The 20095-nt window shown below is 48.4% G+C and overlaps 1 protein-coding gene across 2 annotated transcripts in view; it reads left to right on the forward strand.

The window, feature by feature from the left end:
* Positions 1-19677: 19677 nt before the first annotated feature.
* LG17H15orf39 (linkage group 17 C15orf39 homolog) overlaps positions 19678-20095 on the forward strand; it is a 32354-nt gene continuing 31936 nt past the window's right edge. The window contains exon 1 of one of the 2 annotated variants that reach the window (XM_048482164.1): positions 19678-19845. The gene's annotated coding sequence lies outside the window, so the exon portion shown is untranslated. The remainder of the gene's footprint in view (positions 19846-20095) is intronic. The other variant, XM_048482162.1, reaches the window with a different exon arrangement.

Genomic DNA, 20095 nt, shown 5'->3' on the forward strand with positions numbered 1-20095 from the left:
CGGCCCTGGTCCTGAACAAACTCTGGTGACGTCCATGTGTGACCACGCAGCGGGAGGGAGAGAGTCGGAGAGGGGAAATACTGGAAGAAGCATTCGGAGCAACCACGAAATTCTTGGAGACAATCTACCCTTCAACTTTGCCTTGATCTCCTGCAATCTGGGCTTCTGGTTGCATCATGACCCTCATTAGCAGCCGAGTCCTCTTGGGTCCCGTCCTTGTTGATCCTGATTTGTCAAGAGAAGGATATGCAGCCTTGTAAAAGGACCCCCCTCGGGGACACCTGGGGACCTGCTTTCATTATTATTATTATTATTTCCCCCTCCAGCCTCTGGCGCCGGCTTCCAACCAGGCTGTGCGCTGAATTAATTTCACTGGCGACGACAAACACCTGAGGAACTTGCGTTCTTTGCTCATGGGTGCAAAGCTGGAAGCGAGCACGGTCGAGGTCCAGTGACCCCCACACGGATGAGCATCTGGGTGGAGGGATTTGTTTACATTTGCAGAAGGAACACCACACCCTTTGTGTGTTAGACTTTAGAACATAAGAACATAAGAACAAGCCAGCTGGATCAGACCAGAGTCCATCTAGTCCAGCTCTCTGCTACTCGCAGTGGCCCACCAGGTGCCTTTGGGAGCTCACAGGCAGGAAGTGAAAGCAATGGCCTTCTGCGGCTGTTGCTCCCGATCGCCTGGTCTGTTAAGGCATTTGCAGTCTCAGATCAAAGAGGATCAAGATTGGGAGCCATAAATCGACTTCTCCTCCATCAATCTGTCCAAGCCCCTTTTAAAGCTATCCAGGTTAGTGGCCATCACCACCTCCTGTGGCAGCATATTCCAAACACCAATCACCGCGTTAGCGTGAAGAAGTGTTTCCCTTTTATTAGTCCTAATTCTTCCCCAGCATTTTTCAATGGATGCCCCTGGTTCTAGTATTGTGAGAAGAGAAAAGCTTCTCTCTGTCAACATTTGCTTCTATCCCATGCATAATTTTATAGACTTCAATCATATCCCCCCCTCAGATGTCTCCTCTCCAAACTGAAGAGTCCCAAACGCTGCAGCCTCTCCTCATAAGGAAGGTGCTCCAGTCCCTCAATCATCCTCGTTGCCCTTCTCTGCACTTTTTCTATCTCTTCAATATCCTTTTTGAGATGTGGTGACCAGAACTGAACACAGTACTCCAAGTGCGGTCGCACCACTGCTTTATATAAGGGCATGACAATCTTTGCAGTTTTATTCTCAATTCCTTTCCTAATTATCCTCTTTGCCTTTTTCACAGCTGCCATGCATTGAGTTGACATTCCCATGGAACTATCAACTAAGACGCTTTACACTCAGGCTATGTACGGGAAGAAGGTTGATCCACTGGAAATGTTTTGGAGGAGTGTTTAATGGCTACTGAAAAGACAAGCCATTGGGTTCTAGACTAAATCAACTCTCCCTAGAAACTAAAATGGCTGAACTGAGGCTATCATACTTTGGTCATGTTATGGGAAGACAATGCCGACATTCCCTGTAAGCCACGTGGCCACACGACCACGCAGGCACCGTATCGGTGCCGTGCTGGTTGGGCGGCTGCCCGGCAAGGGGAGCTCTTCTGCATATGCAGAATGTCGCAATTTCAATCCACTTTCACAATTGGTTCTGGTGTGTTTTCCGGGCTGCGTGGCCATGGTCTGGTGGATCTTGCTCCTAACGTTTCGCCTGCATCTGTGGCTAGCATCTTCAGAGGTGTATCACAGAGGGAAGTCTGTACACACTGTGTCCAGAGAGAAGGGAATGTTTGGGGTATATATTGTCCATGTCCCAGGGTGGGGAACCAATCAGTAAGTGTTTGGGTGGAACTTGTTATACAAAGATGTGGTTGATAGTATTGTATTGCGGGTGGGGCTTATCAGTCTGGACACAGTGTGTAACAGACTTGTTTCTATGATACACCTCTGAAAATGCCAGCCACAGATGCAGGCGAAACGTTAGGAACAAGATCCACCAGACCACGGCCACGCAGCCCGGAAAACACACCAGAACCTGTTGAATCAGGCCGTGAAAGCCTTCGACAATACACTTTCACAATTGTTTGCAAGTGGATTTTGCTATTCCACACAGCTGCGAAGCGCATTGAAAGTGGATTGAAAGTGCATTATTCTGCTTGTGTGGAAGGGGCCTTAGTTCCGCTCAGAGTGAACTTCAGCACAGTGCTAAAGAAGACTTAGGGAACTATTGGACAAGACTAACTGGAAAAGGCCTGTGAAGGACACGCCCCGGTTGGTGAGGATCTTGTGGAGTCGTCCGAAATTGGGGAAGAAATGCATCAAGGTGTGGCACATCGCAGCGGCCTGGAGGATCTAGTGGTGACTTTCTGTGATTAGCTGTCACTCACGAGGTTGTTATTATTTATGTTTTTCGCACTTCTCCCATTTGAGAATAGAGCTTGCAAACAAACAAGCAACCCATTACAGCTGCCATTTGGGGGTTAATCTCCAAGGCAGCCGCGGTGAATGCCCCAAAAGTCCCAGCCACAGGTGCATCACGCAAACACAGCCCGGGGGCATCCGTGTATTTACACTAATTTTTCCAGGAGTGACAATTGCCAATCTCTACGCAAACAAGCCAAGTGCGTGGGGGCACCGAAGGCCGCCGAAAGAATGCCCTCAAGCCAAGTGGCGCTCTGTGTGACGTTACCGCGCTGCCTGGGTAACTTTTATTCTCCCAGCTCAACCAGCTCTCAGCAGCGCAGAGGAACAGAAACAGGACCCAACACAGCGAGGATTATTGAAAGTAAAGAATGAGTTTATTGAGATGCTGACATACGTGTCAGCACCTCCGCACCACGGCAACTGCAGCTGCCTAGCAGCTTTACAACAACTTTTATACACAGTCTCCCGCCCGGAAATCCGGGAGGGTACAGGACAGCCTACAATCATTCATTCACAAATACATGGGAACCAATTAGAGTCCGGAGGGCAGCCCCTTCTTGAATTTCACGGCCGATGCAGGGCGAGGCGATGACGTAGGGCCCAGTGATTCCCAAAGTGGGCGCCCCCGCCCCCTGGTGGGTGCTGCAGCGATCCAGGGGGGCGGTGATGGCCACAGGTGCATTTGGGGGGCGATGAATAACTGTAAGGGGGCGGTGAAAGCATGCCATATCCTGAAATTTGGGCTGTAATTCAAAAGTTCTCAATTGCATTTCCTTCATCATATTTAGTGGAACGTGGATTCAGTGCGGTAACCAATTTATTAACAAAAAAAAAAGAATCCGATTGCAAATAGTCAATCGCGGTGATTTAAGATGACTGCTGATGAAAATAGAGCCGAGGATTACTAAATTGGTAGCAGCACACCAGGTTCATCCTTCTCATTAAGATGATTTCATAAGAACATAAGAACAAGCCAGCTGGATCAGACCAGAGTCCATCTAGTCCAGCTCTCTGCTACTCGCAGTGGCCCACCAGGTGCCTTTGGGAGCTCACGTGCAGGAGGTGAAAGCAATGGCCTTCTGCGGCTGTTGCTCCCGATCACCTGGTCTGTTTCGAATGTTTTAACTTTTTTTTGTATTACCTTTCGAATGTTTTAACTTTTTTTGTATTACCTTTCTATTCTGAGTTCATAAATAGTTTCATAATTTCAAAGTTCAATGTTTCTCATTTACACCTTTCTTTACTCTATTTTATGAAAAAGGTAGAAACATGAATACACATATCTTTCTGTTTAATTGCTATTAAAAAAATTTTAAAAATTAATTTCCAGGGGGCGCTAAGTAATATTTTTTTCTGGAAAGGGGGCGGTAGGCCAAATAAGTTTGGGAACCCCTGACGTAGGCACAGGCGGGGAAAACACAAAAGAGTCCCTTGGGTGCTTGGGGTCAGGAAACGAAACCTAACGACGACGGCACCCTTATCTGCCTGCTGGTGGGATTAAGGCAGATGGAGGCTCTTCTTCTGGGGTCTCTTTTGTCAGGCGGTCATTCATGGTTTTAGCACATGAAAAGGGACATGCCCAGGTGGAGCAGGGGTGGTGGACTCCTGCCTTGAGCAAGGGAGGTTCCACACAGATACAAACGCAAAACACAACTGCAATCCCTACCTTCTATCCGATACAACTTATTCCTATCTAACTTATAAAGAAATAGAACATAATTTCACCTTTATTAGAACGGCAAGATCAGAAGTGGAACAACTCATTTCTGACTCAGCTATCAACGTGATGTGCCCGCCCAGAGGGAGACGGAAAAGGTATCTAGTGTCACCTCCCCCAGGCCAGCTATGCCGGTGGGAGAACTCGGCAACAAACCTGTTTGTCTCCTTCTTGGCACTCTGCTTCGTGGAGTTTTCTCGCTGTGCCGGAAGGAGGGGCAGAGGAGGACTTAACAAGGGTTTTCTTTGCTAGATGACATATTCCGTCCACTGGGTGCAGAGGTGGCGACTTGCTCGCCATTCCCTTTTCTGGGGCGGATGCCTCAACTGTTTTGAGTCTGTGTCACAGGGAGAGTGGTTTATGCATCGAATAAATCACAGTCATAATTTGCAGATGGATACACGTAAGAATTCAGCACAGAGAGCCCTTACCATTGCGCGTTTTAACATTATGCCCTCTGCCCTATTAAAGGGTAGGTCCAGCAATTTAGACAAATCCGCAAGGTTGTGCAGTTGCAAACTTAATGTGGTTGAAACCCTGACTCACCAACTCTTGCGCTGCACCAGATTTGATAACATCAGATCTAAATATACCAACTTACATTTTTTTCTTCCAATCTGGGCTGCCTGATCTGACTAGGTTATCTCTATTGTTAAACAACTCAGACCCCGGTCTTTGTGAAGAGATCGCCAAGCAGTGGCGTAGGAGGTTAAGAGCTCGTGTATCTAATCTGGAGGAACCGGGTTTGATTCCCAGCTCTGCCACCTGAGCTGTGGAGGCTTATCTGGGGAATTCAGATTAGCCTGTACACTCCCACACACGCCAGCTGGGTGACCTTGGGCTAGTCACAGCTTCTCGGAGCTCTCTCAGCCCCACCTACCTCACAGGGTGTTTGTTGTGAGGGGGGGGAAGGGCAAGGAGATTGTCAGCCCCCTTGAGTCTCCTGCAGGAGAGAAAGGGGGGATATAAATCCAAACTCCTCCTCCTCCTCCTCCTCCTCCTCCTCCTCTTCTTCTTCTTCTTCTTCTTCTTCTTCTTCTTCTTCATCATCATCATCATCATCATTGCGGAGATAGTTGAGAGTTCCCAGTAGAACGTATTTGTTGTGCTCCCTGTGGGGCCTTTTATCTATCATGTTTTCATGCAATTGTTCCCGATTTATGTAACTCTTTCTGACTATGCCAATAAAGGCTTTTTTTTTTTAAGAATTCAGCACGGTGTAGGCTCCAAAGTGTATCAAATCGCTATTCCTACACGCATGTCTTTTGGATCTAAAAGACAGATCTGCTTTCAAGGGTTGGGGTATCTTGTTAGGGAAAGGGTCTTTGGTGGTCATAGGATCATAAAGTTGAAAGAGACCCCAAGGGCCATCAAGTCCAACCCCCTGCAATGCAGGAACACACAATCAAAGCACTCCTGATAGATGGCCCTCCAGCCTCTCTTTAAAAACCTCCAAAGGAGGAGACTCCACCACAGCCACAGATGTAGGTGAAACGTAAGGAGAAAATGCTACTGGAACACGGCCATACAGCCTGGAAATCCCACACACTCCAAATGAATCAGTGTTTGGCTCAGGATTGGGAAGAGTGAACATTTGATGGTGATGTGTCAGAGGTGGAAAGGAGGAAAATGCTACTGGGATACGGCCATAAAGTCCGCAAACTCTACAGCACCCCAGTGATTCCAGCCGTGAAAGCTTTTGACCATATTTTTTTTTAATTTCAGGTTTAATGAGTTATATGTCGTTAAAATTAGTAATAGTTAACTGAACCACCTATCTTAAAAGCAATGTTGCAATCAGACATAGATCTTAATATGTGTTTATGTATTTAGTATCTTAATCTTTTTAGGCTACGTGTTTCTTTAGGTTATGAATGAATCATGATTACGTATGCGAATATGGCCTTTGGCTAATAAGCGTTCCTTATGTACTGTACTGTACTAAGCGCTGCTGCTAATTTTTGTTAAGAAAAAATGACTTTGTTAGCACATTCCAGTGTTACCACCAGGAAAATATTTTCCTGAGCCTATCGCTGAACTACACTGGCTAAGGATCAGAGCAAAGAGACCAGTGTTGTCCAAAAGTCTCCATAAGGCCTGGAAAGAACGTGTATATATGAATGTGCTGATGTTTCACATGGTTTCCTTCTTGCCTTGTCCCTTTTAAGATGTAATGTAAGCCCCTCAGTGTTGGATTTGTTATTTGCCAAATGTTTAGGATTATACTTTAGCTAGGTTCTCCAGTTGATTTAAGGTTTTGTTACTGTTAATTTAGGATACTCTTGCTTATATGTTTATATGGGCTTGTACTGTAAGATTTCCTCTAATGTTTAAGTTTAGAAATGTTATTTAAGAAGAAGAAGAAGAGGAGGAGGAGGAGGAGGAGGAGGAGGAGGAGTTTGGATTTATATCCCCACTTTCTCTCCTGCAGGAGACTCAAAGGGGCTGACAATCTCCTTGCCCTTCCCCCCTCACAACAAACACCCTGTGAGGTGGGTGGGGCTTTGAGAGCTCCGAAAAGCTGTGATTAGCCCAAGGTCACCCAGCTGGTGTGTGTGGGAGTGTACAGGCTAATCTGAATTCCCCAGATAAGCCTCCACAGCTCAGGCGGCAGAGCGGAGAATCAAACCCGGTTCCTCCAGATTAGATACACGAGCTCTTAACCTCCTAGAAAAGCAATAGCTTGTAGCAGCTGATATTAAGACCCAAGGAAGTCAGTCCTGGAATGTGGCAGAAGCCAACACCCAGGTAATCCCATCTCCACCAACAAAAGACCTTTTGGACTTACAAGGTGTGCCTTGGCTGTTTGGAGGACATCACCCTACATCCCATTGGACTATTTGAATTTTCACTGAAGAGGATCTCAAGACCCATTGGACTATTGAATTTTCCACTTCTAGGATCTCAAGATTCATTGGCAGCCTTTTGTTCTGGGACTTAATCCCATCAGCAAAAACAAAAGACTGTCTTCCTCCTCTTTGTTTTAGATTGTCTGTATTATGTGGCAGCGGACTGCCCCCTTCCTCCTCTGATTGGGTGAAAAGCTGTATTAAAAGGGCTGTGTTTCGTTCTGTATGGGGCAGTCTGGCCTGGAAAGAGCTTGAAATCACAATAAAGAACCTCTGCTCTGAAGGCAGCCTGCTTCTGCATCCGCTCACTGCTGCCAAAGCTGAAATCACTCTGAAATCATTTTCTAGTTACCCCTGGCAGTGGGTCTATCTTGTGTGTGAAAGATGGACCATAGATCCAGAATTGGAAATCACATATTCCCCAAACACAGATGAACCTAGAATTTGCCACTTTTCCATGTTTTGGGAAAATGGTTCAAGGTTGACGGCAATATATAAATGTGTAAATGGATCCTCCTTGTTTAAAAGGGCTTGCATCCAATGTAGGAGTGGACCCAGTTTTTAAAATGTGAAACTGGGCAAACGAACTGTCTGCAAAATAGGTATATTTTATTTATCTATGTACAAAATCAGTATGGTGCCTTTCTGCTCTTACAGCTAACCGTTTAGAAAAAAAAAATGCCTCTTTCTAGGGCAATAAAATAGCTCTCTGTGAAACCCAAGTGATTGTATCTGAGAACCGGTTGGTAAAATACAAATCCCAGGAATGCGTTTGATGCTATAAAGACATCTACGAAACCATGTACTAGAAATGCTGTGTTTTGGCAAGGAAATATGATTATTCTTAAAACGAATAAGTATTGCCCAGGACAATTCTGTCCTGATTAGGTAGGTTTTGTATTAAATACTAGAGAATAGGAAAATATATGTGTTACCTATCAGCTGCAAGGCAGATAACCTTGTGACCTGAGGGTGACAAACATTTGGCAAGGAAAAGAATCCCTCTTCCGGTATGATGCCTCTGTTAACATCAAAGCCCAACGATCCTATCTGTCTTAAGATCTTGTGATTGTATCGTGTAAATTAACCTCTTGCCATCTATTATTTCGAAATCCTGTTTTGATTCTGCACTTCTGAAGAGCACAGATGTATTTTACAAGATTGCCCCCTTTTGATGTATTCTGTTTCCCCATTAAATTTCCTACCAAAAAAAAAAGAGAAAGTCTGCACCATGTGGTTGTTGTGTGGCCGTGGTCTGGTAGATTTTGTTCCTAACGTTTCACCTGCATCTGTGGCCGGCAACTTCAGAGGTGTGCGTTACACGCTACGTAACAGACTTCTCTCTGTGATACACCTCTGAAGTTGCCAGCCACAGATGCAGGCGGAACGTTTGAAACAAGATCTACCAGACCACGGCCACACAGCCTGGGAAACCCACCACAACCAGTTGAACCCGGCTGTGAAAGCCTTCGACAATACATTGTGCACCATATCACAGCATAAGCATTTTATTGTCATTGTGCACGCACAACGAAATTTACAGCAGCATTCCTCGATGCACACAATTTCAGATTCATACCCCATCCTCACCTTCCCCTTCCTCCACCCATCCCTACACAGCCCCAAACACATCAACACGAAGCCACGGAGTTCAGCATAGCCGCAGCTCTAGAGTAGGAGCTGTCTCTAGGACAAAGTTTTGATAGACCTGTATCGTCTGCCGGATGGTAACAGTTCAAAAAGAGAGTGTGCTGGATGAGACGGGCTTTCTTTAGGCTTCGGGAATTATAGAGTTCTTCCAAGGAGGGGAGAGGGCAGCCGATAATCCTCTGTGCAGTAGTGATCACCCTTTGGAGCGCCTTCCTATCTGCCACTGTGCAACTGGAGAACCATACACAGATGCAGTAGGTTAAGACACTCTCTATAGCACAGCGGTAAAAGGACACCAGGAGTTTTCCATTCAGTTGTTGTTTCCTTAAAAGTCTCAGATAGTACAGTCTTTGCTGGGCCTTCTTAACCACCGCGGCAGTCTGTACGCCCCAGGTCAAGTCCTCTTTAATCATAACATCCAGAAATTTAAAACTAGCCACCCGCTTTACTTGATCTCCATTTATATCGTCCCTTCACTGAAGAGGAGCCAGACCAGGAGTTAACACAGCCTTCCAATTAAACCGTACTTCTTTTGACCTCCTGCCTCTCTGCTTCTATTATTGGCCTGGAACAGTGAGGTGCAGAACTGATATCAAACTGGGACATATCAAAAGTAGTATCTGTAGCGAGATCCTGTTCTCCAATTCAAAGGGGAGGGTGACCACTGCTCTGAATTTGTAGTCAAGTGCAGCAATCTCGGGTCGTAATTTTTCCTTCAAGTCTCTTTATTTAAGGGCTGTCCCTTCAGCATCAGGGCCATTGAGGGAGAAGTCCTGACCGAGCCCATCTTTGTTTAACAATGGTGAAGTGTTTGGTGGAAGGCCTCCGGGGCATAAATAAGGAAAAGGAATAACAGTCAGGTAAATCATCCCAAATGCTTGTCTCCGGTTACAATGATTTAGTTGTCATGCAAAAAGGAAGTCGACTGCCTCCTGACCGAGGTCGGTTGGGAGGGCCGCAAACTGAGCAAACTGAGCCAAAACATACAAGAGATCTTGTGACTTTCCCACCATGACTAAGGATTTTTGCTGCTGCAATAAGGTGCAGAATGAAAATAGAAGAAAAATAAGAGTTTGGATTTATATCCCCCCTTTCTCTCCTGCAGGAGACTCAAAGGGGCTTACAATCTCCTTGCCCTTCCCCCCTCACAACAAACACCCTGTGGGGTAGGTGGGGCTGAGAGAGCTCCAAGAAGCTGTGACTAGCCCAAGGTCACCCAGCTGGCGTGTGTGGGAGTGTACAGGCTAATCTGAATTCCCCAGATAAGCCTCCACAGCTCAGGCGGCAGAGCTGGGAATCAAACCCGGTTCCTCCAGATTAGATACACGAGCTCTTAACCTCCTATGCCACTGCTGCTCCTAGAGGAAGAGTTTGGATCAGTGGTTCTCAACCTGTGGGTCGCAACCCCTTTGGGGGTCGAACAACCCTTTCACAGGGGTCGCCTAAGACTCTCTGCATCAGTGTTCTCCATCTGCAAGATGGATAAATGTTAGGATTGGCGGTCACCACAACATGAGGAACTGTATCAAAGGGTCGTGGCATTAGGAAGGTTGAGAACCACTGGTTTGGATTTATACCCCACCTTTCTCTCCTGTAAGGAGACTCAAGGTGGCTCAAGACTCAAGGAGCAGCAGTGGCGTAGGAAGTTAAGAGCTCTTGTATCTAATCTGGAGGAACCGGGTTTGATTCCCCGCTCTGCCGCCTGAGCTGTGGAGGCTTATCTGGGGAATTCAGATTAGCCTGGGCACTCCCACACACACCAGCTGGGTGACCTTGGGCTAGGCCCAGCTTCTCAGAGCTCTCTCAGTCCTACCAACCTTACAGGGTGTTTGTTGTGAGGGGGGAAGGGCAAGGAGATTGTCAGCCCCTTTGAGTCTCCTGCAGGAGAGAAAGGAGGGATATAAATCCAAACTCCTCCTCCTCCTCCTCCTCCTCTTCTTCTTCTTCTTCTTCTTCTTCTTCGCTCCATTCCCTTCCTCTTCCCACAACAGACACCTTGTGAGGTAGGGGGGGGCTGAGAGAGTTCTGAGAGAACTGTGACTAGCACAAGGTCACCCAGCAGGAATCTGCCAGTCAGGTGGAGGAGTGAGGAATCAAACCCGGTACTCCAGATAAGAATCCAGCTGCTTTTAACCACTACACCACGCTGTCTCTGTTAGAGGTGTGGATTGTGACAGATAGGCTTGCCAGTCTCCAAGAGGGACATTGGATCTCCTGGAATTATATCACACGTCCAGACGGCACGGTCTCTCTGCAGAAAATGCTCCCCTCCGAAGAGTGCGTTCAGTGGCATTTGATCCTGGTGAGGTTCCCTCCCCGCCCCAAGCCCGATTCTTTCCAGGATCCGCCCCCAAATATCCAGGAATTTACCAGCCCACAGTTGGCAACTTTAGGTGCACCAAACCCTGGACAAGAGCAGATCGGTAAGCTGGCCGCGGTTTGTCGTCATGAGCCAGGCAAACCACGGTTGGTTCTACACAGCTGGGAGAGGGAGAGAAGCTGCGGCCTTCTTGGTGTCTTTTGGGAGATGTTGACCAGGTATTTCAGTCGGGTCCAGAGACTGCGACCTCCCCATCTGCAGGAATGCCTGTTCGGGAAACCCTTATAGGAACCTGCTTGGCTTGGGACCCCGTAACATTTTGTGGCACTTCCCGGCTTTTCTGATGGATCCCCCCTCTCCAATTCTCATCGGCAGCTGTTATATTTAGACATCCCCTAGCGGCTATCAAAATTCCAGGCGTGCCTGCATGCCTGACAGTGCAGTGTAGTGGTTAAAGTGGCAGACTAGAACTTGGCAAACCCAGATTCAAATCCTGGCAAACCTTTGCTATGGGAGCTCCTTCTTCCGCACATGCAGAATAATGCGGTTTCAATGCACTTTGCAGCTGGATTTTACTGTGCAGATTAGCAAAATCCACTTTGGGCTCTTTCTGCACATGCAGAATAATGCACTTTCAAACTGCTTTCGGTGCTCTTTGAAGCTGTGTGGAATGGCAAAATCCACTTGCAAACAGTTGTGAAAGTGGTTTGAGAATGCATTATTTTGCGTGTGCGGAAGGGGCCTTGCACACCATTGTGAAAGTGGATTGAAAGTGCCTTATTCTGCACGTGCGGAACTTAGCCTCTCTCTCACAGAGGCGTTTCCCCCACGGAACGCTCCCTTCACTCGGAGAAGGCCTCGAAGCTTCCGCTCTGCCCCTGGGTCTTATTAGAAGAAACTTTCCAGCAGGGCTGGCGGCTTGTCAAAGAAAGCCCCGGAAGGTGCTTGCATCATTTTGTCTCATTGGGAAGAGGCTGGCAAGGCCGTAAGGGAGGAGAAGGTGAGTTTTGTGCATCCAGCAGAAAGCCTGTGTTGTTGGCTAGTTTCAGAACTAGGAGGTGTCAACGTCAAAGAATCCAGCAGCGCCTTTAAACGCAGTAACACAGGAGTGTGGAAGCATGAGCAGAATTAGGCTCCAGTCGAAGAAGAAGAAGGAGAAGGAGAAGGAGAAGGAGAAGGAGAAGGAGAAGAAGAAGAAGAAGAAGAAGAAGGAGAAGAAGAAGAAGAAGAAGAAGAAGAAGAAGAAGAAGAAGAAGAAGAAGAAGAAGAAGAAGAAGAAGAAGAAGAGGAGGAGGAGGAGGAGGAGGAGGAGGAGTTTGGATTTATATCCCCCCTTTCTCTCCTGCAGGAGACTCAAAGGGGCTGACAATCTCCTTGCCCTTCCCCCCTCACAACAAACACCCTGTGAGGTAGGTGGGGCTGAGAGAGCTCCAAGAAGCTGTGACTAGCCCAAGGTCACCCAGCTGGCGTGTGTGGGAGTGCACAGGCTAACCTGAATTCCCCAGATAAGTCTCCACAGCTCAGGCGGCAGAGCTGGGAATCAAACCCAGTTCCTCCAGATCAGAGTGCACCTGCTCTTAGCCACTACGCCAGTAGTAGTAGTAGTAGTAGTAGTAGTAGTAGTAGTAGTAGTAGTTTGGATTTATATCCCCCCTTCTCCTGTAAGGAGACTCAAAGGGGTTTACAAACTCCTTTCCCTCCCCCGCCCACAACAAACACCCTCTGAGGTGGGTGGGGATGAGAGAGCTCCGAAGAACTGTGACTAGCCCAAGGTCACCCAGCAGGAATGTAGGAGTGTGGAAAGATGTCTGGTTCACCAGATAAGCCTCTGCCACGCAGGTGGAGGAGTGGGGGAATCAAACCTGGTTCTCTAGATTAGAATCCACCTGCTCTTAACCACAACACCACGTTGGGACTCTTCCACCAAAAAGACACAAATTGGCTTTATTACTGCAGGCTTTCTTGGAGACATCTGTATTCTTGCTTATCTGCCTGGGGTTTTTAACAGACATTCTTTTCCAGACTATTTTTTAATACATTGGGTGCAGTAGCCTAAGGCTAGTGTTGGGTTTACCGCAATCTCCTCTGAGTATCCCTGAAACAGAAAAGTATTTACACCAGCTGGTGTGCCAATTTGGAAACGCATTCTCTGCTTACACAACATACAGCGACTGTAAATTCCATATTGAGAAGCTTAAAAAGATTTCGGTTTCACGACTGAGAAGCTTTGAAAGCTTTGTAGGGGACTTTAACTGGCCCTTCGCTCTAATACCGGTAAGGACCTTCAAAGCTCTGCACTGAAGCTGTTTATTTCTTTAAGAGTAAAATTAACTCTGGTTTGGAGTTGGAAGAGACCCCCAAAGGTCATCAAGCCCAACCCCCTGCAATGCAGGAACACACGATCAAAGCACTCCTGACAGATGGCCATCCAGCCTCTCTTTCAAAACCTCCAAAGAAGGAGACTCCACCACACTCCGAGGTTGTGTATTCTACTGTCAAACAGCCCTGACTGTCAGGACGTTTTTCCTGATGTTTAGGTGGAATCTCTTTTCCTTCACCTTGAACCCATCACTCCTGGTCCTAGTCTCTGGAGCAGCAGAAAACAAGCTTGCTCCCTCACCAACATGACATCCCTCAGTGGTGGCGAACCTATGGCACTCCAGATGTTCATGGACTACAATTCCCATCAGCCCCTGCCAGCATAGCCAATTGGCCATGCTGGCAGGGCCTGGATGGGGAATTGTAGTCACGTGGAACATCTGGAGTGCTCCATAGGCTCAGCTTAAATCCGTGAGAATAACATCTCCACACGGCTATCATGTCACCTCTTCACCTTCTCTTCACCAAACTAAACATCCCCAGCTCCCTGAGTCTCTCCTCGTGGGGCACAGGTGACAAACTCGCGGCCCTCCAGATGTTATGGACTACAGTTCCCATCACCCCCTGCCAGAATTATGCTGGCAGGGGGATGATGGGAACTGTAGTCCATAACATCTGGAGGGCCGCAAGCTTGACACCTATGTCGTAGGGCATGGGTGTCAAACTCGTGGCCCTCCAGATGTTATGGACTACAGTTCCCATCACCCCCTGCCAGAATTATGCTGGCAGGGGATAATGGGAACTGTAGTCCATAACATCTGGAGGGCCGCGAGTTTGACACCTGTGTCGTAGGGCATGGACTCCAGACCTTTGACCATAATGGTTCCTTGTAACTGGCACGGAACAGTAATAACAGAAATCTTTTCTTTATTTTGATACTGCTTTTGTTTATTAGGCTGTGTTGGGCTTGCTGCGTGCTTGGTCTTCGTCCTGTCCAGTCCTTGTGTTTTAAAACAGAAATATGACTTCTGAAATTAATATTCCTCCACCTTAGGTTCTTTTTAAAATGCGCTGAGCATCCTCTGCAGTATAACTCCCTTTCCTATGTCTGCCAACCTCCAGATGGTATCTGAAGATCTCCTGGGGCTAGAACTTATCTCAAAGCGACAGAGATCAGATATCCTGGGAAAAAGGGCTGTTTTGGGAGGTGCGCTCTATGGGCCTGCATCGCAGGGGAGTCGCTCCCTAAACTCTACCCTTCCCAGACTCCACCCTGCAGAATCTCCAGGAATGTCCCAACCTGCAGGTGTGGCAAACGTATGCCTCTCCCCACCTGACTGTACCCTTGTGAGAGCCAGCGTGGTGTCGTGGTTAAGAGCAGGTGCACTCTAATCTGGAGAACCGGGTTTGATTCCCAGCTCTGCCACTCGAGCTGTGGAGGCTTATCTGGTGGACCAGATTAGCTTGTGCACTCCAACACATGCCAGCTGGGTGACCTTGGGCTAGTCACAGTTCTTCGGAGCTCTCTCAGCCCCGCCAACCTCACAGGGTGTTTGTTGTGGGGGGGGGGGGAGGGAAAGGAGTTTGGATAAGTCGCCATCTGCAAATTTTAAATTGTTTAAATTCTATGAATTTAATATTGTTATAGATTGTTTTTATATTTGTATTTATATGATGTTGATGTACACTGCCCTGAGCCCTCTGGGGGAGGGTGGTTTAAAAATGAAATAAATAAATAAATAAATAAGCCCCTTTGAGTCTCCTTACAGGAGAGAAATCCAAACTACTACTACTACTACTACTACTACTACTACTACTACTACTACTACTACTACTACTACTACTACTACTACTTCTTCTTCTTCTTCTTCTTCTTCTTCTTCTTCTTCTTCTTCTTCTTCTTCTTCTTCTTCTTCTTCTTCTTCTTCTTCTTCTTCCCCAGTTAAGCCTCTTTTATGCCCCACCTTTCTCTGTCCAAACCAGTGAGCCCCACCCTATGGTTCCACAAGGGGATGAGCCAAACTCATCGAGAAAATGTCCACCAGAACCTCCACCCTCAGTGACAGTCTACCCCTAAGTATCAGTTGCTGGGAGGACTCTTAATTTTGGATGGCTTTTGTGAGAAAAGAAGGCATGTTGGGATCTCGCAGGGGTTGTCCAAGAGTGGAAATGTGTGTTTGGAGGGATTCCTTCAACAGGAAGCAGGAACTTGTTTCTATCATATCCGGAGCTCCGGGAAGTGGGAATTTTGCAGCAAGGAATGCGAGGGAGTCTTTCGGCCTGCCCTGCTTTTGATAAACAGGGCAATCTCGTGCCTGGCTCCAGTCTGAAGACGCTCTCTGTTCAATTTTAATTGCTCTGTTGTTAAGGGGGAACAGGGCTGTAGTCAGGGGCTACCGACTCTCATTGGGAAATTCCTGAAGATTTTAGGATGTACAAGGTATAATGTACAAACTGTAATTTAATTATGACTACATTTGAAAGATGAACTTGAGATATTAGATCAGACCTGGGCATTATACGGCCCGGGGGCCACATCCGGCCCGCCGGATGACCCTGACTGGCCCTTATGACAGACTTGGCCCTGGCCTAAGAGGACCTGTTTAGAACCGCGCTGCTCACGCTAACCCTCCCCCTTCCCCCCTCACCTTGCCACTGCGCCGGAAAGGGCCTCTGAGAAAGGCCACGCCCCTCACGCAGTGGCTTCTGGGGCGTTCCCCTCCTTTGAAAGCCCCGCAGAAGCCAGTTGCCTTGGCTGCCTGCTTCTGCGGGGCTTTCAAAAGCGCCAGTCAATGAAAAAAGTAGGTCAAGGGACTTAAGTCTCCCCACTTGCTGGATTGTCACAGTGGACAACTATGCAGGTAGGTTAAGCCTGTGATTCTTTGTGCCAAATAGTGTTGCATGCAGAACTGTTGCCACTGATTCCAAGTTGATCTGTGCACCTGTCTGTCACTTATCAGCCCCTATGATGCAGAATTGAGTTCAGCCTTTTCGCCCGGCCTGCCACAATATTTTCTGTTTCTTATGCGGCCCCATGGAAAAAATAATTGCCCAACCCTGTGTTAGATGTTTTGTCGAAGGCTTTCATGGCCAGAATCACTGCAGTGTTGTGGGGTTTCTGGGCTGCATGGCCGTGTTCCAGTAGCATTTTCTCAGGATGTTTCACCTGCATCTGTGGCTGGCATCTTCAGAGGATCCCCTGAGATCTGATGATAGTAAAACAGGTATATATAGAGGTATATATACCAACCCTGAGATTGTGGCAAACTTTCTCCTTGAAATAATTGAATGCAAACAATCCAGTAATGGGTCTAAGTACGTTTAGAGCAGTGATGGCGAACCTATGGCACGGGTGCCAAAGGTGGCACTCAGAGCCTTCTCTGTGGGCACGCGCAAACAGAGTCCCCCCCCCCCCACACACACACATCTAGGCTGGCCTGGGCCACTGGTCTCGATTATTTGCATTAAACCTAAGACCTAGTTTTGGGGAAGCAGTGTAGGTAACCCTGTTAAGCGCTGTTAAACCCCACTGATTTTCATGCGAAGAACTAAAGCGCAATCCTTTACCTGGGAGTAAACTCGGTTGCTGGCAATGGGGCTTGCTTCTGAGCAAACCCTCCTAGGGTCGTGATTTACCCATGGGAAGAGTTGCACGGTTGCTTCAAAGCAAAGCCACCAACTACCACCAAGTTTGCTCCCGAGTAACGCACGCCTCAGAGCCAACCGTTTTTTCTAAATTAAAACCTCAGTATTCAGGTTAAATTGCCGTGTTGGCACTTTGTGATAAATAAGTGGGTTTTGGGTTGCAATTTGGGCACTCGGTCTCGAAAAGGTTCGCCATCACTGGTTTAGAGCATTAGCAATTAACTTCTCTCTCAGCAGTGGCATAGGAGGTTAAGAGCTCATGTATCTAATCTGGAGGAACCGGGTTTGATTCCCAGCTCTGCCGCCTGAGCTGTGGAGGCTTCTCTGGGGAATTCAGATTAGCCTGTGCACTCCCACACACGCCAGCTGGGTGACCTTGGGCTAGTCACAGTTCTTCGGAGCTCTCTCAGCCCCACCCACCTCACAGGGTGTTTGTTGTGAGGGGGGAAGGGCAAGGAGATTGTAAACCCCTTTGAGTCTCCTGCAGGAGAGAAAGGGGGGATATCAATCCAAACTCCTCCTCCTCCTCCTCCTCCTCTTCTTCTTCTTCTTCCTTATTACACCACCTTACTCTAATATTTTATCGCTATACTACAATATATTAAGCTTGGAATTTAGCATGTCTCTGTAGCGGTTTCTGGAATGTTTATCTGCGGTATTAATTTTAGATTTAACGTGTGTCTTAATTTCCGTCTTTTGCTAATAGTAATTATAACAAACATGGCCAGTATGACGCAGACAGAATTTGCTTGTTGTTGGGTGGTCCGGGCCCAGTGGAATGTGAATTGGTGGCCTTCTTTTTGTGTGAAGATGTGAACATGGACTGATGTGTCTTGCGGGTTGGCATTGGATGTGTTTTGCTATATTGGTTTGTTTTGTAGCTGCGGTGTTCTTTTAACATGCCAATAAAGGCTTTCTGTATAGAGGTATATATACTCCACTTGCTTTACTACCATAGATCCTCTGAAGATGCCAGCCATAGTTGCAGGCGAAACAACAGGAGAAAATGCTACTGGAGCACGGCCATACAGCCCGGAAACCCCACAACACCCCCGTGTTTCCAGCCGGGAAAGCCTTCGGCAATACAACGTTAATCATCAATTTGACTTTTGGCTGTCATATTCTACATCAATTAAACTTTTCACCTGGCCATCTGGCGCGCTCTGTTTCCTGGTTTGTCGCTATCTTGTTGTGTAATCTGGGCTGTGTTAGGACACAAAGCATAATAGATATCAGTGTCCATTCATATCTATTTAAACATCTCACTCTCTTAATTCAGTCGGGGGGGTGATCTAATTGAGTGCTAGGGGTGACAGCTCAGCCACTGACTCTCCATTTCATAGGTGTGAAACTCGCGGCCCTCCAGATGTTATGGACTACAGTTCCCATCATCCCCTGCCAGCATCCCAGATCAACCTGGGCCTATAAGACATAACAACAATGCTGGCAGGGGGTGATGAGAACTGTAGTCCATAACATCTGGAGGGCCGCGAGTTTGACACCTGTGCTCTATTTTATATAAAACCGATTACAGCTGAATACATCATACTACTGAAAAAGCAACGTTGTTATGTCTTATGGGCCAGGTTGCTCTGGGATGCCAACTTCCAGGTGGGACCTGGGGATCTGCTGGAATTGCAGTTCATTGGTTATCCTGGAGAAAAGGGAGAATTGGAGGGCGGGGGGGGGGGGCTCTGCATCATTGTCCCCCATTGAGGTCTCTGCCTTCTTCCGCTGAGCTCTCTGCCTTCCCTCATTGAGGTCTCTGCCTTCTCCCGTTGAGCTCTCTGCCTTCCCCCATTGAGGTCTCTGCCTTCTCCCGTTGAGCTCTCTGCCTTCCCCCATTGAGGTCTCTGCCTTCTCCCGTTGAGCTCTCTGCCTTCCCCCATTGAGGTCTCTGCCTTCTCCCGTTGAGCTCTCTGCCTTCCCCCATTGAGGTCTCTGCCTTCTCCCGTTGAGCTCTCTGCCTTCCCCCATTGAGGTCTCTGCCTTCTCCCGTTGAGGTCTCTGCCTTCCCCCATTGAGCTCTCTGCCTTCTCCCGTTGAGCTCTCTGCCTTCCCCCATTGAGCTCTCTGCCTTCTCCCTCAAATTTCCTGGAGTTTCCCACCAAGAGATGGCAACCTCATCCTTCCATCCCCTGCTAGTGGCAACCCTAGGCTAGAATCCTCGATTCATAGAGTTGGAAGAGACCACAAAGGCCATCAAGTCCAACCCCTTCGCAATGCAGGAACACACAGCCAAAGGGTGGGCCTGTGGAACTCCCCGCCTAGTGAGCGAGAGTTCGTCAGGTCAAGCCTACCCCGCCCTTGCGCCCTTTTGTGGAATTTGGGTGCCTCCCACCCTGGAGGGTGAGTCACGCGTCCTTTCCGGCCGCGGGGCTTGCTTCCGAGTAGACGTGTGCCAGCTCGGCGGGATAACACGTGCCAAGGCGGGGCCCCGAGCCTAACTTTCCCTTTTGCTTTTTCCTGGGCCTTCTTTTCCCGCGGCTTCCCCATTGGCTGCCGGCGTCCCGAATCCGGATTAAAGGAGTTCGGCTCCTCCCTCCCGAAGCCGGCTCCCTCGTGCGCCCTCCCCGCCCTCCCTCCCCGCTCGGTGCCCAGAGAGAGTTTGCCAGCGGAGCCGAGCGCCGGCTGCTCCGGATCAGCCTGCGCCGCTTGCCCGGCTCGGCGCGTCCACACGACGGCGGAGTAAGGGAAGCGGGTCGCGGAAAACAATCGGATCCGGACCGGGCTTCGGATTTGGCCGGCAAGCGGGAAGCAAGCGCCGCTTTCTCTTTCGGCTCCTGTTTGGAGCCGCTCGGGGGGGGGGGGTGATTTGCGTCCCGGGAGCGCGAGTTCGAGCCCCCTTTCCGGCCCCTGGGAATAAAATGTGCTGGCCGGGGGCGCCTTTACCTGCGGGGAGCCACGGATCTGGACCCTTCCAGGCGCAGGTAAGAGCGTCCTCCCGGAGAGGTGGCAAAGATCTCCCCGGTTGAGAGGGGATCGAGGCCGTGACCCGCGCGGGGTGGCTTTCAGGCCGTTGGCACGAGTCCAGTGGGGGTCTAAAAGCGGATCCCCCCTGTGCGAACATAGAGGGACAGCTTATCTATTGCATCAGATCCATGGACTGGGAGAGGCAGCTGTGGAGTCCTGAGCACAGCTGGAATTGCTTCCAAGGAAACCTTTGGCTCCAGCTGTGCG

The sequence above is a fragment of the Sphaerodactylus townsendi genome, linkage group LG17 (assembly GCF_021028975.2).
Source record: "Sphaerodactylus townsendi isolate TG3544 linkage group LG17, MPM_Stown_v2.3, whole genome shotgun sequence".
NCBI classification, from domain to species: Eukaryota; Metazoa; Chordata; class Lepidosauria; order Squamata; family Sphaerodactylidae; genus Sphaerodactylus; species Sphaerodactylus townsendi.